Source organism: Lactuca saligna, chromosome 9 (assembly GCF_052625555.1).
Source record: "Lactuca saligna cultivar CGN05327 chromosome 9, ASM5262555v1, whole genome shotgun sequence".
In the NCBI taxonomy this organism is placed as follows: domain Eukaryota; kingdom Viridiplantae; phylum Streptophyta; class Magnoliopsida; order Asterales; family Asteraceae; genus Lactuca; species Lactuca saligna.
Window position 1 is genome coordinate 118,193,244 of NC_136425.1, and position 8,803 is coordinate 118,202,046.

Consider the following 8,803-nt stretch of genomic DNA (forward strand, 5'->3'; position numbering starts at 1 on the left):
TTTATTATTTATTTATTAAAATGACGTGTTTAAGGAATTTCTTTAAAAATTCATAACTTATTCATACGATGTCCGATTTGAGCGTTCTTTTTATGCATGTTTGTAGTTTAACGATATCTATGACTTTCATTTAAACACCTAAGGTCAGAAAGTGTTTTATTGAAACTTTGCGTTTTTACGCAATTTCGTATTGCCGGTTTTTGTCGGATAACTTAGAATGGTCATAATTTCCTCGTTATAACTCGGATTTTTGTGTTATTTATATGTTTGGAAACCTTAAGACGATACCTACCACATAGTGTACTCCAAATAGAGTTTTTGAATTCTTCATTTTTCGATGATATTCTAATTCCTTCCTCCAAGAGGTTACAGGACTCGATTTTTACTGACTTGAAATAACGGGTTGTTACATCATCCCCCCGTTAGAGGGAATTTCATCCCGAAATTTTAATACAAAAAAAAAAGTCTTAGGGGCTGGGGAAGAGATGTGGATACTTCTGTTACATTTGATCTTCTCGTTCCCACGTGAACTCAGGTCCTTCTTAGCATTCCATCGGACCTTTACTATTGGAATGCGACTCTGTTTAGTTCGTTTAACTTCCCTATCCATGATCTCGATGGGTTCTTCCACAAAGTTAAGATTTTCATTTAGTTCGATCTCATCGAGTGGAATTACAAGTGTTTCGTCGGACAGACACTTCTTCAGGTTTGATACGTGGAATACTGGATGTACTTTGTTAAGCTCAATTGGAAGTCGGAGTTTGTAGGCTACTGGACCAATCCTTGAAATGATTTCAAAGGGTCCAATGTACCTAGGATTTAGCTTCCCACGCTTTCCAAAGCGTATCATTCCCTTCCAGGGTGAGACCTTCAGTAGTACCCGATCGCCAATCTGAAATTCCAAGGGTTTACGTCTTTTGTCGGCATAGCTCTTTTGCCTATCCCTCGAGGATTTCAGTCGTTCTCATATTTGAACGATCTTTTCAGTAGTCCCTGATGATCTCTGGACCAGTGAGGGTGCTATCAGGGACTAGACCTTTTGCTAGTTGTGTGTCGCCCACTTTCGTCCAGCACAGAGGTGATCTGCACTTACGGCCGTAAAGGGCTTCAAATGGAGCAGTATTGATACTAGTATGATAACTATTGTTATAAGAGAACTCAACCAAAGGTAAGTGAACATCCCATGCTTTACCAAAGTCGATTACACATGCTCGCAACATGTCTTCCAAGGTTTGGATCGTTCTTTCGCTCTGTCCGTCAGTTTGGGGGTGATAGGCAGTACTCATGTCCAATCTTGTTCCCATGGATTTTTGCAATGATTGCCAGAATCTAGACGTGAATCTGCTGTCTCTATCCGAGATGATAGACATTGGCACTCCATGAAGTCGTATGATCTCTCGGATGTAGATTCTTGATAGCTTTTCCATTTTATCAGTTTCCTTGATCGGTAGGAAATGAGCGGACTTGGTTAATCTATCGACGATTACGCAAATAGTATCTTGGTCACCCTAAGTTTTGGGCAGTTTCATTATAAATTCCATGGAAATCTGCTCCCATTTCCACTCAAGAATTTCAGGTTGTTGGAGTAGTCCTGAGGGTTTCTGGTGTTCTATTTTGATCTTGGCGCAAGTCAAACACCTGCTTACATATGTAGCGATCTCTGCTTTCATGTTTGGCCACCAGTAGAGTTGTTTGAGATCTTGATACATCTTGTCTGACCCGGGGTGTACGGAGTATGGAGTCTTGTGTGCCTCGCTCATAACTACCTCTCTAAGTCCACCAAACTTGGGCGTCCATATTCGGTTCATGAGGTAGCGTGCTCCATCACTCTTGATTTCTAAATTCTTGTCCATTCCCCTAAGGGTCTCACCTGTCACGTTTTCGGGTTTCAGGGCCTCTATTTGAGCTTCCTTGACTTGTGTCAACAGGTGCGAATGGATTGACATGGCTAATGACTTCACTCTTCGGCCAGAGTACTCCTTACGACTAAGGGCATCTGCCACGACGTTAGCCTTTCCTGGATGATAGCGAATCTCACATTCGTAGTCATTGAGCAATTCGACCCAACGTTGTTGTCTCATGTTCAACTCCTTCTGGTCGAAGATGTGTTGTAGGCTCTTGTGGTCTGTAAAGATAGTGCATTTGGTACCATATAGGTAGTGTCTCCAGATTTTAAGAGCGAAGACCACTGCCCCAAGTTCTAAATCATGAGTGGTGTAATTGACCTCATGCGTTTTCAATTGTCGTGAGGCATATGCAATAACCTTTCCCCTCTCCATTAGTACACAGCCCAGCCTTTGCTTCGAAGCGTCGCAATACACCACAAAATCTTCGGTCCCTTCTGGGAGAGAAAGGATGGGCGCGCTGCAAAGGGCCTGTTTCAAAGTCTGAAATGCAGCATCTTGCTTTTCTCCCCAATTGTAGGTCACACCTTTCTAGGTTAAGGCGGTAAGAGGCTTTGCGATGCTGGAGAAATTCTGGATGAACCTTCGGTAATAACCAGCAAGACCTAGAAATTGGCGAATTTCTGTTGGTGTAGTTGGCGCAGACCAGTTTTTGATAGCCTGGATTTTTTATGGATCCACGTGGATTCCTTCCTTGCTAACCACGTGACCGAGGAAGTCCACCTTTCTAATCCAAAATTCACATTTTGAGAATTTTGCATATAGTCTCTCAGTCCGTAACGTCTCTAAAACTTGCCTCAGATGTTGACCATGCTCTTCTTTATTCTTTGAATAAATGAGTATGTCGTCTATGAATACTATCACGAATTTATCCAAGAATGGACGACATACCCGATTCATTAGATCCATGAACACGGCCGGGGCATTGGTTAGTCCGAACGGCATCACTATGAACTCGTAATGTCCATATCGTGTTCGGAAGGCCGTCTTGGGAATATCACTCTCTAGGACTCGCAGCTGGTGATATCCCGACCTCAGATCGATCTTGGAGAAGTAGTTGGCTCCTTGGAGTTGGTCGAATAAGTCATCGATTCGGGGTAGGGGGTATCGGTTCTTGATGGTAAGTTTGTTGAGTTCTCGGTAGTCGATGCACATTCTGAATGATCCATCCTTCTTTTTCACGAACAGCACGGGTGCTCCCCATGGCGAGAAGCTCGGCCTGATGAATCCTTTTCCAAGTAGTTCATTCAGTTGGCTGGATAGCTCTTGCATCTCTACCGGGGCTAATCGATAGGGTGCTTTGGCTACTGGGGCAGCTCCGGGAACTAGATCGATTCGGAACTCAACTTGTCTCGCGGGTGGTATTCCCGGAAGGTCCTCGGGAAAAACATCAGGAAAATCGCGTACGTCGGGCACACTCTTGATGTCTTGGACTTCGCGTTTCACATCTACAACATGTGCCAAGAATGCGTGACACTCCTTGCGTAGGCATTTCCGAGCTTGGATACTTGAGATGATACGAAGAGTGGTACTTGGTTTGTCGCCCAAGACAATGAAAGTTTCGCCGGTTGGCAGATTAAGGCGAACGGCCTTATCGTAACATAGAATGTCCGCATGATGAGAACTCAGCCAATCCATGCCAATGATGACATCGAAACTCTTAATCGAGACTGGCATGATGTTGATTGAAAAGGGATTATCGTTTAAAGTTAGGGTGCAGTTTAAGTATATCTCCTTAGTGCCTTCGGTTTTCCCGTTGGCCATTTCTACTATGAATGGTTCACTTAGTGATTGTGGTATTGATTTTAGCAGGCCTTTAAAGTCGTGAGTCACAAAACTCCTTTCCGCTCCACTATCAAACAAAATGCATGCATACGAGTTATCGAGAAGAAACGTACCTGTAACAACAGTAGGGTCCGCAATGGCTTCATCTTGTCCCATTGCGAAAATTCGCCCCCTTCCGCCGGTATTCCGGTTGTTTGCCTTTGGGCAGTCCCTGCGGTAGTGCCCCGTGTCTCCGCACTCAAAGCAGGCACGGCTTACCCCGGTATTAGTGGTAGGGACGGATGGTTGGGTTGGCCCTTTGCAATAGCGGGCTGTATGTCCCTTCTTATTACACTTGGTGCATTGAAGATCAGGGCAAGGACCGTGGTGGTGGAAGCTGCATCGGTTGCATTTAGGAAGTTTCCCATTATATGAGCTTGTGGGGGCAGGGTTCACAGGTACAGTCATAGCGTGGGTCACTATTACTTGTTGTTTCTTGGGGTTTTCCTGGAGGGTTTGTCCCCTCCTTTTGTTCCAAGGCCTACTCTGGCCCTGAGCCTCCCTAGGTGGATTTGCGGTTGTTGAAATGATACTGGGTTTTACTCCGTGGTCGATGAGTCGCTGAGCCAGGCGTTTGGCGCTGTTGTAGGTAACAGGGCCAGAAGCTAGGACATGCCCCTGAATCTGGGGTGACAACCCCCAAATGTACCTTTCAACCTTCTTTGATTCTGGGTTGACCATGGTAGGGCACAGTGCAGCGAGGTCGTTGAACCTAGCTGTGTAGGTGACTAGGTCAGACCCAATCATTTTCAGATTCCAGAGCTCCTGCTCCAGCTTTTGCACTTCGCCCCTTGGGCAGTATTCTTCCAGTAGTAGAACCTTTAGATCGTCCCAACTCATGGCGTTGGCGACAATGAGCGTTACTGAATTCACATGGCTTTTCCACCAAGTGAGGGCTCGATCCACGAAAGTGCAAGCAGCGAACTTGACGTTGCTTGCTTCTAGGCATGAGCAGATCTCGAAGACCGTTTCGGTCTTCTCGAACCATTGCATTAGTGCAATGACTCCCCCAGTTCCATTAAAAGTTTTTGGCTTAGCATTAGAGAACTCCTTGTAAGTACATTCTCTTCCTTGACCATGACCAGTGCCATGATTTGGATGATTCGTGTTACTTCCCGCCCCTCCATTTCCGTGAGAGTTTATTTGCGAGAGGGCTGCAGTTACTGCTGCTGTGATAGCAGCCTGGACCATGGCTAGATCATAAGCTGGTGGTGGAGGTGGTGGTGGTATTGTGCCCGGCCTGGGTCTTAGGTTTGGACGAGGAGGCATCATGCTGCCAAAAGAAAAAAATATGGAAAAATTTATAAGTTTTGGCAGTTCAGAGTTGAATGATATTGAGTTAACTTCTAATAGTTCTAAGAAGTTGGGTTTGACTGACACAATGTTTTGAGCTTGAAAGTAAAGTTTGAATAGCTGTACCAATGAATCGAACGATTTGCGCATGATTAACAACAACAAGAAAATGGGTATACCCTTATATATATTAAACATATAGTTGTCTTACAGCGGGGTCTAGACAAAATTTCTTGGCCTTTCTAAAGGCCTTCGATTACAGAACAATTTAAAGAAAATAATACTTTTATCCGAAGTCCTAATTTATAACAAAATTTGAGAGTTGGGCAAGTACTACTTGCGGTGCGCTTTGCGTTTGGAGCTCGACTCCGTGTCGGACTGCTTCGACTCCATGAGGCGTCTATCAAACGCAGCTTGTTGTTCTCTTAATTCTGCGAAGGCCGCATTTGCTTGTGCTTGAAACGCTTCGGTGCGAATGTGGATGTCGTTCTGCAACAACTCTAGGCGGTTGATATCGGCCGTGTGGATTTGTACTTCCACGTTGACCTCTCGGATTTGGTTGGCTTGCACTCCGGATTGATAGCACTGGTTGGCGAGTTTGCCAACCATGACCGGAAGTGCGCGGTCGGCTGATCCCCCGCCTCTCACATCATAGAAGTCTCGGCACATGCCGTAAGGAGGGCGTAAGCTTTGTTGTTGGCTCCAATGATGGAGGTGACTTCCCCACACTGGAGTGGGTCCTTGGAAATTCCTCACGTGGACGGGAGATTGTGGGATTGGTGGATTTATAATTTCTGGCTCCGAATCCGTGCCAGAGTCATCCCCTCCCTCCAACTCTATAGGCTCTTCTTCTTCTTCAGGATCTTCTTCAATCCACCCTCCATTACCTTGGTTGGGGTAGTAGGGGTCATTGGGGTGATGGAATCCTGCCATTTAGACTGTACGAGAATAGAGTTAAAAGTTTACTATAAGCTAGAGCACATGAAACTTACCCTTAAGTTTAATGGTTGACGGCACTCGAATACTCCCTCAATATTCTTTAGCGATTTGCTTTTGGTAAGTTTTAAATTTGTTGCCCATTACAGACACTCCTTGGCATACGTTAGTCGGCTCTTGGACAAATATAGTTGATCAGGCTATATTCTTCCCAGTTCCAATTACATGTCCCAAGGCGTACCTGTGCTGCACAACTTATTTATAATACTTCTAAAGTTATTTACTATGAAACTGTTATTAGTATAAAAATGAGTGCATGCTTACCTTAAAACTAATTTGGTTTACTTTCAAAAGTATGAATTTTTCTCAGAGTGTTTTTGCCCAGTTGAGTTTATAGTTGTATATCAAAAAGTAATGGTTTTGATATACTTAATTCCCTATAAACAAAGCTCTGATACCAATCTGTCACACCCCCAAACCAGAACGGCGGAAATGTTCGGGGGCGGAGGACGTCATATTCAGTATCATAACAGTTCATAGAAAGGAAAGTACACACCACCATATATGTTAAATTTTCCAAGATGTTTACATAATTGTATTCATTACATGTTCAAAAGATAAATACATAAACATCATCCAAAAGAAGTAATTAACGCCAGCGCGTTAATCCCAAAAGTTGATTCCCAAACCTGCTTAGCGGTTCCCTGAGAATACAAGTTATTTCAAAGAAAAAGTGTCAACAATTAAGTTGGTGAGTTCATAAGTAGTTTAGAAAAATTGGATGCCATTCCAAAATGGGTGTATATTTTCCAGAAAACGCAGCATTTCAAATGTAAAGAGTTGTGATTTGTTGTGTTGAAAGTAAATGTATTAGATCCAAAAAATCTCATATTTTCCCTAATGGTTGAGATACGAGTTGTTGTGTTTTCCAAGAAAACCCTTATTTTCTTATAAAAGTATGAAATGCATATAAATGTTCGTGCTATAAGTTGTAAATAATTGCACCAGGAAAATCTCTTATTTTCCTACTAGTTGTTTGGTTTGTATGCAGGAGAAACCCTTATTTTCCTAATATAATTGGCAGTCTCTAAGACCGAAAATCGCAAGAAACCGACGTTCTCAAAAGTTGTGTCATAGTTTTATATAATTGGCAGTCTCTATACGAAGATCGCATTTATTAGATGAAGAATAGTTTTAATAGCTACTCGTTCATAAAAGCATAATACCATAATAATTGTATATCCGATGAGTTTTATAACCATACTAAACATAATATGCCTGTAACGACGTTCTTCAGGCATCGCAGTGTTATGACAACTGTCACCCCAAAAGACAGACTGTAGCTAACAGTCAGGGCGCGGGATCATGACTTCCCGTATAGATCTATACACATTTGACACGTTCTCCAAACGGGAGACTCTGGTTATAGACAGGACTTGCAGCATTACTTTCTAATAAATAAAAGTAACGTTTGAAGATATACACGTCTCATGGATTCTCAACTAAGCATGTATTAAAGTGATAGTTTTGTATGCAAGGTTTATTCTTTTTCACAATGTTTGACAAAGCAAAATCATAAGTTTTTAGAATGTATAAAACGACTTAACAATGAAAGGTACTTTGAAATCATTATATACTTTGTATAAGTCTAATGCACACAAAGTATGACAAGAGTTTTCCATAATAGTAATGAGTTCCAAGTGATTTATTCGGTGAAACAAGCGAAGTGAAACTTTATAAAATACACGATAATAACCGTATGTTTACTTGTATTCCCCCTAAAAGAGTATAAAAGCATTTAAAATGTATTTAAAGTGTGTTTGAAAGGGGTATGAACTCACTTGAAAGTTTGAAGATAGCAAGATGGAAAACCGGGCAGAGTTTCATCTCGGGAAATGGATTTTCCTCGGAAATCTCGGGATTCCTCGGGAGAAAAATCGACCTTCGGGACTTGCACAAAATGACCAGGGCTTCGGGGTAGTGCGAGCATGGAAAACGAGGTAAAACGCAAGAAAAAGGAGAGAGAATGAGCCCTTTTCCCGGGAGCCCTCGCATCCCTTTTATAGGGGGCTGAGCAGCATGTGTACGCGGGGCGTACTCCCGTATGCGGCGCGTACGGGATGTCATCGCTGACCGCATCCTCGGCTGCAGCGTTTCGGATGGGACGGGGGAGGGGGTAGCTCGCATAGGGGCGACGTGGACGATCCGAGGCCGTGGCCTCGAGTACGCGGGGCGTACGAGGGTACGCGACGCGTACTACAGCCCTAGGCTGACTCCCCTTCGGATAATACCGAATTTTGAATAAAAATTATATATAAATTATTTATCAAACTTCAAAAATTCATATCTCCTTCATACGAACTCCGTTTTTGACGTTCTTTATATCCCCGCGAAGGTGAGACTACGATCTACAACTTTCATTTAGATTCTGTTGGCAAATTCCGAAATTATTTTTACTATTTATTTATTAAAATGACGTGTTTATGGAATTTCTTTAAAAATTCATAACTTATTCATACGATGTCCGATTTGAGCGTTCTTTTTATGCATGTTTGTAGTTTAACGATATCTATGACTTTCATTTAGACACCTAAGGTCAGAAAGTGTTTTATTGAAACTTTGCGTTTTTACGCAACTTCGTATTGGGATAACTTAGAATGGTCATAATTTCTTCGTTATAACTCGGATTTTTGTGTTATTTATATGTTTGGAAACCTTAATACGATACCTACCACATAGTGTACTCCAAATAGAGTTTTTGAATTCTTCATTTTTCGATGATATTCTAATTCCTTCCTCCAAGAGGTTATAGGACTCGATTTTTACTGACTTGAAATAACGGGTTG